The following is an 18,968-nucleotide window of genomic DNA, read 5'->3' as shown; positions in this document are numbered from 1 at the left end:
TATTCTGCTCCCCGATGGTTTTAGGATATATTGGTATATATAGGAGGAAGAAATACGTCAGGGGGGCCACAAGGGGCCCACGAGGGTGGACGGCGCGCCCAGGGGGTGGGCGCGCCCCCCTGCCTCGTGCCTTCCTCGTTGCTTCCCTTATGTACACCTCAAGTCTTCTGGATTGCTTCCGTTCCAAAAATAAGTTCTGTGAAGTTTCAGGTCAATTGGACTCTGTTTGATTTTCCTTTTCTGCGATACTCTAAAACAAGGAAAAAACAGAAACTGACACTGGGCTCTAGGTTAATAGGTTAGTCCCAAAAATCATATAAAACATCCAAGGTTGATAATATAATAGCATGGAACAATCAAAAATTATAGATATGTTGGAGACGTATCAGTCTACATAGTTCTCGAACCCGTAGGGTCCGCACGCTTAACTTTCGATGACGATTTGTATTATGAGTTATGTGATTTGATGACCGAAGTTTATTCGGAGTCCCGGATGAGATCGGCGACATGACGAGGAGCCTCGAAATGGTTGAGAGGTAAAGATCGATATATTGAAAGGATATATTCGGACATCGGAAAGGTTCCGAGTGATTCGGGTATTTTTTGTGTACCAGAGAGTTACGAGAATTTGCCCGGAGAAGTATTGGGCCTTATTGGGCCATATGGGAATAGAGGAGGTGGGCCAAAGGGGAGGAGGCAAGCGCCCCCCATGGGTCCGAATTGGACTAGGGGAAAGGCCCCCCCCCTTGCCCTTTCCTACTCCCTCTCTCTTTCCCTCTTTCTTCTCTCCTACTATGGAAAGGAAAAGGGAAATCCTACTAGGACTTGGGAGTCCTAGTAGGACTCCCCACACTTGGCATGCCCCCTCTAGGGCCGGCCTCCTCCTCCTCCCTCCTTTATATACGTGGGCAGGGGACACCCCAAAGGCACAACAAACAATCTCTTAGCCGTGTGCGGTGCCCCCCCTCCATAGTTACACACCTCGGTCATATCGTTGCAGTGCTTAGGCGAAGCCCTGCGCTGGTAGCTTCATCATCACCTTCACCACGCCGTCGTGCTGACGAAACTCTCCTCCGACCTCAACTGGATCTAGAGTTCGTGGGACGTCATCGAGCTGAATGTGTGCAGATCGCGGAGGTTCCGTATCTTTGGTGATAGGATCGGTCGGGTCGTGAAGACGTACGACTACATCAACCGCGTTGTCATAACGCTTTCGCTTACGGTCTACGAGGGTACGTGGACAACACTCTTCCCTCTTGTTGCTATGCATCACCTAGATGGATCTTGCATGTGCGTAGGAAATTTTTGAAATTACTGTATTCTCCAACATCTAGGGCATATCTCAAACACTGTCAACCATACAACTCATCCAACATTCTTGTTGGCGATGGTACCTCGCTTGCAGTGACACACTCTGGCCGCGCCCACATTCCCACTGCCACCACTCCCCTTTCTCTGACCAACGTTCTAGTCTCTCCATACCTCATCAAAAATCTCATCTCCATAAAGAAACTAGCTCGTGATAATCCTGTTAATGTAGAGTTTGATGATTTTGGTTTCTTTGTCAAGGATCAAAGGACGAAGCAGGTGATCCTCCAATGTAACTCTGCCGACGATGAACTCTACCCCATGTCTGTGCCACCCCCTCACCATGCGCTTGCTGCGGTCACCACAGACACCTGGCATCGACGCCTTGGGCACCCCGGCCACGACACCTTCTCTAGCATGCTCCATTCATCCTCCATCGCCGCTGACGATACTCTGTCACCTTTCTGCCAAGCGTGTCAACTAGGAAATCATGTTAGGTTTCCTTTCAGTAGCTCGGATCATGTGTCATATTTCCCTTTTCAACTTGTGCATTGTGATGTATGGACCTCTCATGTAATCAGTGTATCGGGATGTCAATACTACCTTGTGCTTTTAAATGATTACAGTCACTTAGCGTGGACATTTCCCCTATGACACAAATCTGAAGTGCTTGCCACTATTAAACACTTTCATGCATTCATCCGCTGCCGGTTCAACCTCAACCCGCTCACCATCCAGAGTAATAATGGTCATGAATTCGACAATGACCCCGCTGGTGCCTTCTTCGCCTCGGAGGGCATCCAACTGCGTATGTCCTGCCCCTACCTCACCTCAAAACGGCCGAGCCAAGAGCATACTCCGCACCCTAAACAACATTACACGCTCTCTTCTCACTCATGCGTCCATGCCGTACACATTCTGGGTCGAAGCCCTTATCACAGCCACCTTCCTACTCAATCGCCGCCTGTATAGTGCTCGCCATAGCCAAACACCCTTCTATCTACTCTACGGCGTCCAACTTGAGTACTCCATCCTATGCGTGTTCGGCTGTCTATGCTACCCCAACCTCACCGCCACCAGTGCTCACAAACTTGATCCGTGATCCCATCCATGTGTTTTTCTTGGATACTCGCTGGACCACAAATGATACCTCTGTCTCAACCGTGACACTGGCTGGGTGATCATCTCTCGGCATGTGGTGTTTGATGAGCACACCTTTCCCTTTGCGCCACACCACGGCGATGACCATCCCCCGCCGGTAGATGAATACCACCCCACACCGTTCCACCCTCACGTCCCACGTTGGGCACGGACTTCCCATCCTAGCGCTGCTGCTACTGCTACCCCTACCGCATCGACCACCCAGCCTGTTGCGGCCGCTACCCCACCCGCTTCAGCTTTCCCCGATTCCGCTGTCGTGGCAGCAAACTCACCGCCCAAACCGGCTACCATGGCAGCCGGTTCCCCCGAGCGACCACCCTCTACTCCCCCCCCCCCTCGCAGCACACCTATCCACACCATCGGCTGCAGCAACCAATTCACCTCCTTCTCCACCTCCCGAGTCGTCTCGCCATCCAGACCATAGGCTTATCCCAACACACATCTGGTCACGCGTGGGCAACTCAGAAAATTTCGTCTAAACCCTAAATACACCAATGCCAACCTCGCCACCACATCCACACCCTCTATCTCCCTGGTACCCAAGTATGTGCATGCTGCATTGCGAGATCCCCATTGGCTAACAGCGATGCAGCAGGAGTACATGTCTCTCATGGCGAACCAGACATGGACACTCGTGCCCCGGCCCGCCAACGCCAACATTGTCACCGGCAAGTGGCTCTTCCGTCACAAGTTCAAGGCGGACGGAGCTCTGGAGTGGTACAAGGCACGTTGGGTGGTGCGCGGCTTCTTGCGGCGCCCCGGTGTGTACTTCGACAAGATGTTATCGCGGTGGTCAAGTCCACCATGATCTGGGTTGTGCTCTCCATCGCCGCTGCTTGGGACTGGCTTGTCCACCAGATGGATGTGAACAACACATCCCTCCAGGGGTTCCTCATCGAACGGGTCTACTGTCAACAGCCAGCAGGTTTCGTCGATGCTCACCACCCCAGCCATGTGTGCCTCCTGGACAGATCACTGTATGGCCTGAAGCAGGCACCGCGGGCATGGTTTGACCGCTTCGCCGCCTTCCTCCGCTCCATCGGCTTCGTGGCGGCGCGCTCGGACCCCTTCTTGTTTGTTCTCCATCGCGACGCAAGGGTGGCATACTTGCTTTTGTACATCGACGACATCGTTCTTACGCCTCCTCGACATGCCTGCTCCAACACCTACAGCGCCAGCTCCTCTTCGAGTTCTCCATGAAGGGCCTGGGCCCGTTGCAGTACTTCTTGGGCATCCACATCACGCGCGACAAGGCCGGCTTCTTTCTCTGGTAGGCCAAGTACGCTGATGAGCTCTTGGATAGGGCGAACATGTCTACCTGCAAGCCGGTGAGCACACCAGTCGCAACAAGCTCTCCAACGACGTCGGGCCACCCGTCGCCGATCCCTCCGACTACCGCAGCATTGTGGGGGCGCTTCAGTACCTGACGATGACCAAACCAGACCTGTCATACGCAGTACAGCAAGCATACATGTCCATGCACGATCCGCGTGACCAGCCCCTCGCGTTGGTGAAGCGTATCCTGCGGTATGTCCGCGGCTCGTCGACACATGGTCTCCACATCCGTCACTCGTCCTCCCTCGACCTCGTCGCCTACTCTGACGCCGCCTGGTCTGGCTGCCCGGACATGGCCGCTTGACATCTGGCTATGATGCCTTCCTCGGCGACTCGCTCATCTCCTGGTCGTCTAAGCGACAACCCACCATCTCTAGGTCCAGTGCGGAGGCGGAGTGCCGTGCGGTTGCCAACGTCGTCGCTGAGTATTGCTGGCTCTGTCAACTACTCGGTGAGCTCTGTGCGCCCCTGTCCAAGTCCGCTATGGTGTATTGCGACAGCATCTCCTCGGTATATATGGTGGCCAATCCAGTCCACCATCTACGCACGAAGCACATCGAGCTCGACATTCACTTCGTGCACGAGAAGGTTGGTCTAGGGCAGCTGCGTGTTCTCCATGTCCTGACGATGCAACAGTTCGCCGATGTAATGACCAAAGGTCTCCCGTCTCTAGTGTTTCAAGAGTTTCGGTCCAGCTTGTGCATCCGCCCTCCGGACAGTTAAACTGCGGCGGGGTGTCAGCCGAAACTGTCTTGACCTCTCTCGTAGGATTGACCAGGGCGTGCTCTAGGCACAACCCCCACTAACCTGGCCCACGTCGCCCATGTAACCTGCGCTCTGCATGCGCGTGTAACCCGATATATTGATGATCAACACGAGGGGAGCACCCAAGATGCTTTACTCTAATCTTCTTCTCGCTCACAGATTCGAACTCCATTGAAGCCGGTGACAGTGAGATAGACGCACGCTTCCAACCTTTCCGCTGTTGTACGAAAGCGATTGATTCTTATATGGAAAAATAAAATTTATCGTCCTATCTCGAGAATAATTGTTTGACCTCGACATGCACATGCAAGTTGCCATGTAATGCCGTCCCTACGATCAGTTGATGCTGGATTAGTACCTTTCAAAATAGCCCGAGCTAATTCACGGGCCAGCGTATACAGTAATACGGTTGCTTCAAAGTGTGAGATAACAATAAAATATAGACCGAGTGGTGCTCGATTCGCAAAATTTAAAGGGAAAAAAATTGAGCGAGTTATCCAGGCAGGCAAGTCTGGTTAACCGGCACATGGCTAGCAACAGCACGCACCGTGGTGGAGTAGTATGGCACGTAACGGTAGCAGCAACATTCGGTCCACGTCCTGAGTCCACGAAATTTCCGCTAATGCGCCGACTCGGAGGGATCCGGACTGACCCATGCACAGCCTACACCCGTGACGTGCACAGCAACATGTCTCTGCGCTCTTATAATATTCCAGAAAATACGATATACTATACGATAACTAACACATGCGATCGTTCAGGGGAGCGCGCGTGCTGATCAGCAGTTAGCGTCGCGCCAAGCCGGTGCCCATGCCGGAGCGAGCGATCACTGGTCAACCAAATCCGGCTGCGGCTGCAGAGAGTCCGGCCGAGAACTCTGTAGTGGCATTTCGTACGTACGTGAGTGAGTGATAGCAATCGCGCGCCCGCCACGCGCCAGCGCATGCAGGCGCAGGCCGGCTTCCACGAGCTCCGGCAGCTAGAGCACTATAAATAGGGCGCCACCCTATGCATCTCGCCTCATCGAGCTCGATCACATCAAAAGAGTTGTCTAGTCACATCGACCAAAGCCGGAGACAGCAATGGCCGCCTTCACCACCGGGTCGGCGGCCTTCGTCGGGCTCGCCGTCGTGCTCTGTGCCCTCGCCGGCGCGGCGAACGCGCAGCAGCTCTCGCCCAGCTTCTACTCCACGTCGTGTCCCAACCTGGCGTCCATCGTGCGGGCGGGGATGACCTCCGCCGTGCAGACGGAGAGGCGGATGGGCGCCTCCATCCTTCGCCTCTTCTTCCACGACTGCTTCGTCAATGTGAGCAACATCGTTCCTCCCTATCATTTGCTTTGCTTTTTGCTAGCTGCTGATTTTACGCAGTAGTAAGTACTGACATTTGTGATGTGTCGGTAGGGGTGTGACGGCTCGATTCTGCTTGACGACACGTCGACGTTCACCGGCGAGAAGAACGCCGGGCCGAACGCCAACTCGGCCCGCGGCTTCGAGGTGATCGACGCCATCAAGACTCAGGTGGAGGCTGCGTGCAGGGCCACCGTCTCCTGCGCCGACATCCTCGCGCTCGCCGCCCGTGACGGAGTCAACCTGGTGAGTCCCCGCGCGCGACCAGCTTCAACGGTCGCCGACCCGTACTACAAAACACGACACGTTCAGCACTTACTTGCCAGCCATGGCTGACTCGGCCGAACTGTCGCATGCATGCAGCTGGGAGGCCCGAACTGGAGCGTGCCGCTGGGGCGCAAGGACGCGCGCACGGCGAGCCAGAGCGCGGCCAACGCGAACCTCCCGGGGCCCGGCTCCAGCCTCGCCACGCTCATCGCCATGTTCGGCAACAAGAACCTGTCGCCGCGGGACATGACGGCGCTCTCCGGCGCGCACACCGTCGGGCGGGCGCAGTGCCAGTTCTTCCGCAGCCGCATCTACAACGAGACCAACATCAACGCCAGCTTCGCGGCGCTGCGGCAGGGGACGTGCCCGCGGTCCGGCGGCGACACCAACCTCGCGCCCTTCGACGTGCAGACCGCCGACGGGTTCGACAACGCCTACTACCAGAACCTGGTCGGGCAGCGCGGCCTCCTGCACTCGGACCAGGAGCTCTTCAACGGCGGGTCGCAGGACGCGCTGGTGCAGCAGTACAGCAGCAGCCCCAGCCAGTTCTCCGCCGACTTCGTCACGGCCATGCTCAAGATGGGCGGCCTGCTGCCGTCCTCCGGGACGCAGACGGAGGTCAGGCTGAACTGCAGGAGGCCCAACTAATAAAGAGTACACGTAACAAGTGTGCTAAATAATGATCGATGCCTTGGAAAACCAGGCATTGGTCAGGTTCACGTATGTATGGATGTATGTAATGAAGAACACCGAACGTACACACGCTCGTTTGCTCAACCCGGGGTGAACGTGTAAACTACAAAGAATCAAAATGTACGTTGGTCATAAAAGTGTATCATCATCATCAATACAGAACAATGGGATGGTACATCATAATTAAAGAAAACGATCTCTATTGATGATGATGGTGTTCACTAATCACTACTATGGTTGCTGATTGATTGGCTTGTTTGTAAGCACAGCTCACATTATGGGTACATAGATGAGATGTATTCCATACTTCTTGCTTGTAGCACGATCGACCCGACCATAGTCGACATCTATGCTGCAAAACAATCGATATGTTAGCGTAAATGCCTAGGAGACGGCAGAGGGGCGGGTGAGGAAGCAGGAGGAGGGCCGATGGGGCGGGTGATGGGAACAAATCATGAGTGGGATAAGCTTTGAGTGGGGGAGCCTCGCTGGAGCATGTCAACGGTGACCCTGGAATGTGCCCGGTACATCGTCCACCCAATCCTTTTAAGTCGAAACCGTAGAACAATAGTTCTACGGTATTTTCCATTAATAACGCAAAGAGTATAAAATATTTACAAAGAAAAGAACAACAAAAGAGCACTAAAACTACTCATCCAATTCCTTGCCTAGGGAACATGAGGAAACTATCGTATTGATATCGTGTACTCTACAATCATCATAGATGTGTAGTGGTCCATTCCTTGAATCTTTCCAAATATTTTGCTTTGATTCTACTCCCTCCATTCCACAATGTAGTGCTTCCTCTATCTCCGTGCTTCAACTTTGACCGTAAATTTAACTATCAAGACCAATTGCGGCGGGGGCAAAAATTATACCAGTGAATTCGTATTCGAAAAAAGTTTTCAATTATATAATTTTTTCTCCTGCCGCAGTTGGTCTCGTCGGTTAAATTTATGGTCAAAGTTGGACCTCGGGAAGCGCGGGCGCACTATATTTTGGAATGGAGGGAGTATGTTACATTAGAACCAAGTCTTCTTTGAGCCAAAATTTTCAGCAGTTAATACTCAGTGTCCAAACTCGCCAGCATCCTTGAATAATGATATCCAGAGCTATTTTCTTGGGAAGTGCAGAGTGTAGGATCATAATGTCATCAAAACTTGATATTCCTAGTTTTCTGTTTGGAGCAGTGCACTCCCAACATTCTTGAGCAAAGGTATAATCCCAGAAGAGATGTCTCAAAGTTTCTTCAGATTGCTCATTAAATTAGACACAGTTGTAGCTGTCCAGATGCATATGTTTCCTTCTCAGCAAGTTTCTGTTGTTAAGTCTGTCGTGAAGTAGAAGCCAAAAGAAAATCTTGTGTCTAAGTCTGTTGGAGGTCTTCGAGATCCATTTGAACAGGAAATTGCTTTCATTCTTGGGTCAAATAGCTTTATACATTTTAATTGAGGAGTAGTGTTGGCCTTGCCCCGTGCCCTTCCATTCATCATTTCTTTGATCACTCCAATGTGTATTGACAAGTCACCATACAAGTGTGTAAAAATATAAAAATAATTTAGCATGTCCCCATAACATAGACTTACTAGTATGACAAATAATCAAACGTAAACTTGAATACAAACCTTAAGAAACAGAAATGATAAATTTAACACTGATCATGCTAATGGGCCAAATGTATGGCCCAATCTATAATGAGTACTATTCATAGCATGATTTTAGTTTCTGTTTCTAAAGTTGTAGGTCTAATTCAAATCTGAAATTTTGAGAAATAATATATGTATGTTTTGCGTACGTACTAAATTATTTTCCGATTTTTGAAACCATTGCAGAGCGAATTTAAGGTGATTGGTGGACCGGTAGCACCACATGGGTGGGTGCACCAGATGTTCGCTCAGAGGGCATGAGGTGGGGAAAAATATCTACCAGTGCACCGAACTCACATTGTGCTCTTCAAACGTTCAAAAAACTCTGAAAAAAATTAGCACACTCACACAAGACCAATGTAGGTTGTCACAAAATTTCAAGTCAACATTCGAAACATAACTCGAAAAACAAAAATGACAAATCCAACACTGAATAGTACAAATATAACTTGTGCTTTAGATTTGGCCCATTATTACACTGATGTCAAATTTGTCATTTTTGTATCTCAGGAAATATTTCAATTTTTATATAAAATTTTATGACATCATACATTGATGTTACGTGAACGTGCTAGATTTTTTTTCAGATTTTGAAAAATAATTTACGGCATCCGGTGCACCGGTAGCACCAGAAGTGCGGGTGCACCAGATACATTCCTATGAGGTGGAGCCAACTTGTTGAAAAAGCATACTGGTGCTTGTAGTCTTTGCTACCCAGTGTCCACGTTCCTGCATGCAAATGGCTTTAAATATGCGGCCATGCAGTGTTGTTTCCGACCGAGTTGAAGCATACCAGAACTGGTCATCCCCATCAGGCAATCACAAGAAGGGAGAGTATCAGGTGATACGGATCCTTAGATGCTCCCATAATACAAGCTTTTAGGAGCCGTTGGATCTAAGATCCAACGGCTCCCGAAAAGCTTACAACATTTTGCGACAAAAGACTTTTTGAAGTCTTAAAATTGCGAACAAGTACGACAAACTTTCAGAACCTACTAGGAGCCGTTGGATCTGAGATCCGACGAATCAGAAGCTCGTATCATGGTGAAGGAAATATGCCCTAGAAGCAATAATATCGCATCAAAACTTGATATTCCTAGTTTTCTGTTTGGAGCAGTGCACTCCCAGCATTCTTGAGCAAAGGTACAATCCCAGAGGAGATGTCTCAAAGTTTCTTCAGATTGCTCATTACAGTAGACACAGTTGTAGCTGTCCAGATGCATATGTTTCCTTCTCAGCAAGTTTCTGTTGTTAAGTCTGTCATGAAGTAGAAGCCAGAAGAAAATCTTGTGTCTAAGTCTGTTGGAGGTCTTCGAGATCCATTTGAACAGGAAATTGCTTTCATTCTTGGGTCAAATAGCTTTATGCATTTTAATTGAGGAGTAGTGTTGGCCTTGCCCCGTGCCCTTCCATTCATCATTTCTTTGATCACTCCGATGTGTATTGACAAGTCACGATACAAGTGTGTAAAAATATAAAAATAATTTAGCATGTCCCCATAACATATAACACCATATGACAAATAATCAAACTAAACTTGAATAACACCTTAAGAAACAGAAATGATAAATTTGACACTGATCATGCTAATGGGCCAAATGTATGGCCCAATCTAAAATGAGTAATATTCATGGCATGATTTTAGTTTTTGTTTCTGAAGTTGTAGGTCTAATTCAAACCTGAAATTTCGAGACATGATAGATGTATGTTTTACATACATACTAAGTTATCTTCAGATTTCTGAAACAATTGTAGAGCGAATTTTAGGCGATTGGTGCACCGATAGCACCACGTGGATGAGTGCACTAGATGTTCGCTCAGAGGGCATCAGGTGGAGCCAACTTCTTCAGAAAGCATAGTAGTACTTGTAATCGCTGCTACCCAGTGTCCACGATACCTGCATGCAAATGGCTTCAAAATGTGGCCATGCACATGCAGTGTTGTTTCCGACCGAGTTGAGGCATACCAGAACTGGTCATCCCCATCAGGCAATCACAAGAATAGTTGCAGCACCGAGCGCCGTACAGTAACGAAGAAGGCCGACCGGTTTGCCCCGGTGCGCGGTGCGGCAGCAGCAGCAGGTTGGTGCGATATCGAGTTGTGGAGCACGAAAGCACTCGCAGCAGGTCGGGCTGCACATGGATGCGCGTACTTACGAAAACGGTCTCTGGTGGCGGTGGCGGCCAGCGCGGAGACGCGGGCCCAGCCCATCCAAATTGCGTTTGTATCCATCTGAGCCAGTACAGAGCTAGGTACTAGTACGTACACAGCGGTACGCCTGGACCGATTTGTACTCCCTCCGGTCCTTTTTACTCTACACATTGAATTTGCTGAAAGTCAAACTTTACTAAATTTGACCAAATTTATATTAGAAATTATTAGCATCTATAGTATCTAATAAATATAATATGAAAATATATTCCAAGATGAATCTAATGATATTGGTGTTGTTATGTGAATGTCTATAATTTTTTATATAAACTTGGTCAAAGTTAGATGAGATTAACTTCGGACAAATCTAATATGCAGCGTAAAAATGACCGGAGGGAGTACTACTACTACGGTGCAATCAAGCATTCAAGCCTGGACAGATTTGTTCATCGGCCCTGTTTGAATCTATGAGTTAGAGTTAGTTTGTGCTAGTTCGGATTTAAAGCTCTAAAACATTCAAACATGAAGGCTTGTTTGAGTTAATTACATCTAACCCATCCAAAAAAACTATTCAATCAAGAGGTGCTAATTGGAGCTAGTAACTCTAACCTCTAACGTACTGCTCACATACCGAAGCAAAGACCACTCACGTACTGCTCAGAGCAAAAGCCGGTGAAACCCAGAGCCAAGGCGCCACTTTTCGCCATGTTCCAAACCTTCGCACACCACACGCAAAGACGGAAGGAAAGCGAGGGCAAAGCGACGATGCCCCCGGTCGCGCTCCGCCTTTGTTCCCCAAAGCAGAGGACCGACCCTACCCTACCCCCCGTAGCCGCTCCATCGCCGGTGCTGGACGCCACGCGCACCGTGGTGCGCCGCGCACAGAGGCAGCCTCTCAAGGCCACCATGCACTCTCGTCAACCGGCCAATCACCCAGCGCAGTGCGCCTCAAATCACGTTACGTGCGTTCAGATTATTGGCACAGTGCTCAGACGATCACGACGACCGGCAGCCCAGCCGAGCGCTATAAGTACACTGTTCTCCAGTGTCTCTCTCTGCCACTGAGCTCGACCGCATCCGTCACTGAAGCTGCTCTACGACTGAGTGTGCACTGCTTTGTCGTGGTAGCTGAGTTGTTGAGAGGACCGGGATGGGTTTCTTGTTGGCCGCCAGGAGCTACGTCGCTGCTGCTGCCCTCCTCTGTGTGGTTCTTCCATGCCACGCGAAGCTCTCGCCCAGGTTCTACGCCAGGACGTGCCCCAACGTGGAGGCCATCGTGCGGTCGGTGATGGCGCCGGCCGTCGCCGCGGAGCCGCGGATGGGCGCGTCCATCATTCGGCTCTTCTTCCACGACTGCTTCGTCAACGTGAGCCCGTCGCATTTCTCCTCGGCTCCACCTCGCTGGCTAGCTAGCTCCCTGAGCTTGACTGACGCGTGCGTATGTTTGTTTGCGCAGGGATGTGACGCGTCGATCCTCCTGGACGACACGCCGGCCTTCACCGGCGAGAAGAACGCCGGCGCGAACGCCAACTCCGTCCGCGGGTACGAGGTGATCGACGCCATCAAGGCGCGCGTCGAGGCGGCCTGCAAGGCCACCGTCTCCTGCGCCGACATCGTCGCGCTGGCAGCTCGCGACGCCGTCAACCTGGTGAGCGAGCGCACGTCCCGGTCCGCCGGCGGCGCACCTTACATCACAGCTCGCCATTGTGTCGCTAACGCGAAGTGACGTGCGCGGCATGCATGCAGCTCAGGGGCCCGACGTGGAACGTGCCGCTGGGCCGGAAGGACTCGCGCACGGCGACGCAGAGCGCCGCCAACGCGAACCTCCCGGGGCCCGGCGCCAGCGCCGCGTCGCTCGTGTTGGCGTTCGCGGCCAAGGGGCTCTCGGCGCGCGAGATGACGGCGCTCTCCGGCGCGCACACCGTGGGGCGGGCGCGCTGCGCCCTCTTCCGCGGCCGCATCTACAGGGAGCCCAACATCAACGCCACCTTCGCGGCGGCGCGGCGGCAGACGTGCCCGCAGGCCGGCGGGGACGGCAACCTCGCGCCGTTCGACGACCGGACGCCCGACGCGTTCGACAACGCCTACTACGCGAACCTGGTGGCGCGGCGCGGGCTGCTGCACTCGGACCAGGAGCTGTTCAACGGCGGGTCGCAGGACGCGCTGGTGAGGAAGTACAGCGGCAACGGCAAGATATTCGCCGGCGACTTCGCCAAGGCCATGGTCAAGATGGGGGGCCTCCTGCCGGCCGCCGGGACGCCCACGGAGGTCAGGTTGAACTGCAGGAGGGTTAACTAGGGATGGTTAACGATTGCCTGTCATCACACACAATTTATTATATTGGGTATAGTTAGTCTTCTTCAGCAAAATGAATTGCGCAGTGCATACACTTTTTCTGACTGAAACAGAGGAGAAGACGCTACTAAAGAAAAGCATGTCGAAGGATACGCCTGTCAAAAGTGAAAACGCGTACCTTGGTGCTCCAGCAATTTGTGTGGGTAGCTGCCCTGGTTATCACTTGTCGGTGAGCTCGCACTAGTGGCAGAGTGCACTGCATTGCCTGCGGATGAGAGTCTGTCGTCAACCTTTGCTAATGAGCAGCACCTGCAAGAGTTCTACTAGTAGTACCTTTCTTGAGCTACCTTTGCACGTTTCCTTGGGCACGTAGCTTCTTCAGGTAATGAGTGCTGTAAAACCGTTTTCCCCGTAAAACAGAAAGTATTGCGAAAAGTTTTGACTGTGTCAAAGCGCCCCCGGTTTTTATCCCACCCCCGAATAGTCTATTCAGAATTTGAATGGACTAAAAGCTTGTAGCACACGAGCTAATGTACAAAGTTAACCACTGATTTCCGCTCGCCAAGCTTAACGAGCTTTTTCCGTGAAGAGAACCTAACGAGACTAACAGACAAGCTAATGAGTTTCATGAGCATTCATTAAACTCGTTAGTACCACACAACACATATCATTGTTTTAAAGCGTCAATGTTTGTATGGCATCTCAAGTTCATAACCCATCAATTTAATTCAATGGACCAAATATGAGACAGCAAACTAGCGCACCCCATCATGTAGTCAGAATCCTCCTTCCTAAAAATCATACCCACACTCTCGAAAGCTCAAGATTGAGAGGGCATTCCTTTGGCCCGGTTCGGATAAGAGGACCGTGCGAAGTGCAAGGTCAACTAGAAGGTGGCTTGCCGTCCTACGGAGTACCGCGGCCTCCAAGTTCTCAACATTGAAAATTTTGTCCGTGCATTAGGGCTAAGATGGTCATGGTATGAATGGAAGAAGCCAAACAAATTATGGGTGGGACTTGATAACCCATACAATGGCGCCAAAACATCTTTATGGGATTCCCCATGGCTACTTGGGCGGAAGCCAAGGATATTGCTCCACAAATTTTTGAGGCCTCGAGCAGAGATAATTGGAAAGTACGGGAGGCTCTCAACGGGAATGCTTGGATACTTAAGACTAATCATGACACTGTCATCTTCGGTGCCCACATCCGCGAATTCTTCACCTTTGGATGCTTATGCGCGACTTTCATCTTGATGAGCAAACCGAGATGAAACTGTTTGAAAGCATTAGAACGATGGGATCTACTCGGCAGCCACTACATATAGGGCTCAATTGCTGGGATTGATGCTCTCCCCATGGACTTTATGGTTTCAAAAGTTTGGGCCCCTCCCAAAGTTAAATTCTTCGCATGGTTGGCTCTTCAAGATCGGATTTGGGCCGCGACCGGTTGGAGAAGCGCGGTTGAGAGGATTGAGGCATTTGCCCCTTTGCAAAACTGAACAGGAAACGGGCCCACACCTCTCATCCTATGATACGACTCAAGTGGTGTTGAAACGATTTTTGGGTTGGCCTGATCTTTCACCACGCGCCAACTGTTGTACTAGTAGAAGCAATCTTGCAGGAAAAAGAAAACGCAATGGATCTTGTTGGAATCGGAAGAGATTGTGGATGTGTACGTGGAGGAGACTAGTAGCATACTAGATGGATGAATGGATTGTAGAGATGAATAGCGGCTGGAAGATGTACGTGGTAGTAGTAGTACTAGTATAGATTCAGGGGATTAAGCTAATACCTATTAGCAGCGGCGATGACAATGAAGTAATTAGCAGATGGATAATAAGCACTAGTAGAAGTATATGGAGAAGAACAGGAAGCTAGATCGACCCTTGTAGATCAAGAATCAAACCGAAACTTGCGCCTTGACGATCGACGTCGCCCAAACACATGCAATGATCAAACCCTGATTAGGGAACGTATGAGCACAGATACGCGGGCATCGCTAGATGCATGTTCTGAGTATTTTTGCCAAAACTAAAACCTAACTTTTACATGGCCATATGACCTTTTTTTATAGGTGCATGCAGGCAACTTGGGCTAAACCCGACTCACATCACGACACAGACGGGGCTCAACGAAAATACAAGAAAACACTCAACAGGATAAAAAACACACACCATAATAAAACTAGGAGACCTTCACTTAAGCTTGTTTTTCTGGCTAAACTTGCAGTAGTTGTTTGGGGTTCTAAAGCAAGGCTCCACTTCATCCGAAGGGATTAAATTAGCTGGCATCTCTTCAATTACAACCCTGGTGATACTTGGATCCCTGAATATTGGCTTTTGCATGCCTTGGTTAGTACGTGAGCAAGGTAGGGAGCCTAATATACCTTTTTGATTTGTTGAATGTGACACCCTCCTTTGACGTAGAGCCGGGACCACATACTTCTGCATCGTTTTTCCATAGCCAGCCTCTGGCCTAGAAAATATTTTACTTGGCAGTAATGGAGGAACCACAAGAGTACTTGCGGTGTCCGTATCATCCTCTCCCCCTTCAAGCGAAACGGTCCTCAGTTTCGGTGCACTCTTCAAAATCTCCTTGTTTTCAAACACATGATCACTCTTTATTGCATTGTTACCCATGGGCTGCAGCACACGTCTGATGCCAACATCTCGAAACACATAAGTGTTGGATCTCCCCTCATGTATAGCATGGTGATCATATTGCCACGGTCGACCCAATAGCAACTGACACACATCCATTAGCACAACATCGCAAATCACCTCATCATAATATGTGCCAATATTGAACTTTACACGTACCTTGTGAGTCACCTTCAGATGTCCGGAGTTGTACAACCACTCAATGCAATGTGGCTGCGGATGTGGCCATGTCTTCAATCCTAAAGCATCCACCACACGCTTGCTTATGATGTTGGTGTAGCTCCCTCCATCAATAATCAACTTGCAATACTTGTTGTTGATTCAGACATTGTGACTGAAAATTTTTCCACCGCTGTCCCGAGCTTGGAATTTGATCCTCTTTAGCTCGTTGCACCATGATGCATGGCAGATCACATGATAGGATTAGATTCACTTTCCCCTTCCTTGGGCTCATCAGACTCTGGGGCAGTTTTGTATTTGGAAACATATCCATCATTAACAAGGAGCACTCTCTTATTGTTCGGACAATCAATGCGTCTGTGTCCCCTACCTCCACATCTGTAACACACAATCTCACTAGTACGCATAGCAGACTGCGCACTTGAATCAGCCCTTGAAGCCACTTTGCTCGCGGCCATAGATTCTTTGCTCATCTCCTTGTGATCGGTAGCAGCTGACCTATAGGATGAAACTGGCTTGACATTATCATCGTCATGCGAATAGGAACGTCGCCCCTGATGACCCACAAGTATAGGGGATCTATCGTAGTCCTTTCGATAAGTAAGAGTGTCGAACCCAACGAGGTGCAGAAGGAAATGATAAGCAGTTTTCAGTAAGATATTCTCTGCAAGCACTGAAATTATCGGTAACAGATAGTTTTGTGATAAGGTAATTGGTAATGAGTAACAAGTGTAAATAAAGTGCATAAAGATGGCCCAATACTTTTTGTAGCAAAGGACAAGCCTGGACAAACTCTTATATGAAGGAAAGCGCTCCCGAGGACACATGGGAATTATCGTCAAGCTAGTTTTCATCATGATTATATGATTCGCGTTCGGTACTTTGATAATTTGATATGTGGGTGGACCGGTGCTTGGGTACTGCCCTTACTTAGACAAGCATCCCACTTATGATTAACCCCCATTGCAAGCATACGCAACTACAACAGAGGTATTAAGGTAAACCTAACCATAGCATGAAACATAATGATCCAAATCAGCCCCTTACGAAGCAACGCATAAACTAGGGTTTAAGCTTCTGTCACTCTAGCAACCCATCATCTACTTATCTTCCCAATGCCTCCCTCTAGGTCCAAACAATGATGAAGTGTCATGTAGTCGACGTTCACATGACACCACTAGAGGGATGCCAACATACATCTCATCAAAATATCGAATGAATACCAAATTCACATGACTACTAATAGTAAGACTTCTCCCATGTCCTCAGGAACAAACGTAACTACTCACAAAGCATATTCATGTTCATAATCAGAGGGGTATTAATATGCATAATGGATCTGAACATATAATCTTCCACCAAGTAAACCAACTAGCGTCAACTACAAGGAGTAATCAACACTACTAGCAACCCACAGGTACCAATCTGAGGTTTGGATACAAAGATTGGATACAAGAGATGAACTAGGGTTTGAGATGAGATGGTGCTGGTGAAGATTTTGATGGAGATTGACCCCCTCCCCATGAGAGGATCGTTGGTGATGACGATGGCGATGATTTCCCCCTCCAGGAGGGAAGTGTCCCCGGCAGAACAGCTCCGCCAGAGCCCTAGATTGGTTCCGCCAAGGTTCCGTCTCATGGCGGCGGAGTTTCGTCCCGTAAGCTTGCTTATGATTTTTTTTCTCGGACGAAAGACTCCATATAGCAGAAGATGGGCATCGGAGGGCCACCAGGGGGCCCAGGCAGGGGGCGCGCCCCCACCCTCGTGGATGGTGGGTGGCCTCGTTTGGTACTTCTCGCGCTCAGTATTTTTTATATATTCTGGAAATAACTTCCGTGAAGTTTCAGGACTTTTGGAGCTGTGCAGAATAGGTCTTTAATATTTGCTCCTTTTCCATCCAGAATCCCAGTTGCCGGCATTCTCCCTCTTCATGTAAACCTTGTAAAATAAGAGATAATAGGCAAAAGTATTGTGACATAATGTGTAATAACAACCCATAATGCAATAAATATCGATATAAAAGCATGATGCAAAATGGACGTATCAGCCCCATGCTGAAATTGGTGCGGCCTTTGGAAACTTGCTTTGCTTTTACCCACTGTTCGGCACGCTCTGCTTGATGAAGAAGCTCTTGCATATCATTATACTGCATCAAATCAACACGATCGCGTATATCCTCATTCAGCCCCTCAAAGAAACGTTTCATTGTTGCATCATCAGACGCATGCACATTAGTTCTGATCATCAGAACTTGCATCTGTTGGTAAGTCATGGCTCCTTGAACAAGACGTCGAAGCTTTGTGTGTTGCTCCTTCTCGAAATAAGCTGGCACAAAGCAAGCACGCATTGTACGCTTCATCTCATGCCACGATTCTGGTCGTGCATCATTGCGGTTGAGTTGATCCCACCAAATTAATGCATAACCTAAAAATTCAAGAGAAGCAAATTGAATCTTCCGCTCCTCGGAGTAACGGTGGTTATAAAAAATCTGCTCCACACGCATCTCCCACTCAAGATACTCCTCAGGACCGGCCTTGCCTGTGAACGAAGGTATAGTATTTTTTATTCTACCAATACCTCCGTCCTCGTCCTCATCGCGGCGCCGCCTTGGTCCATCATCACGGGGACGAGCATCCTGTCGTGGTCCGTGAGCCAAGTCGCCACGAGCATCAGAATCATCCTCGGACTCAGCATCATTATCGTCATTAGCAACGTCCGCGTCATGGACATGTCGAGGTGCTCGCTGCTGCAGGGCATGTTGTGCCCTTGCTGGAGCAGCCACGCCGTTGCCCTTGCCTCTAGGAGACGGAGGGCTGCCTGCATGGCCTGGAACCCGTCGGTCACCGTCTCGTCGTGGGCCTTCATGCAGTTGTCGAAGTGCTGATATGTAGCCTTGAACATAGCACGGACACCTGGGTCCAGATCGGGACCATATTGCAGCGGCCCGTCATCCTCCCGCACCTCATCCTCGTCACGCTTGCTTGCGGTTGACATCATGCGTAGTGACAAACCTCGCACTCTCTGATACCAGTGCTACCTCTTGAGCACTGCGTTGGTTTTCCCTTGAAGAGGAAAGGGTGATGCAGTAAAGTAGCGTAAGTATTTCCCTTAGTTTTTGAGAAGCAAGGTATCAATCCAGTAGGAGATCACGCTCAA

The 18,968-nt window shown here is 49.8% G+C and overlaps 1 pseudogene; it reads left to right on the top strand.

Moving 5' to 3' along the window:
- Window positions 1-5,597: 5,597 nt before the first annotated feature.
- LOC125524907 lies at window positions 5,598-13,296 on the top strand (annotated as a pseudogene).
- Window positions 13,297-18,968: the final 5,672 nt, after the last annotated feature.

This window comes from Triticum urartu, chromosome 7 (genome assembly GCF_003073215.2).
Source record: "Triticum urartu cultivar G1812 chromosome 7, Tu2.1, whole genome shotgun sequence".
Taxonomy (NCBI): Eukaryota; Viridiplantae; Streptophyta; class Magnoliopsida; order Poales; family Poaceae; genus Triticum; species Triticum urartu.
This window is presented reverse-complemented; position numbering and strand designations above follow the sequence as displayed.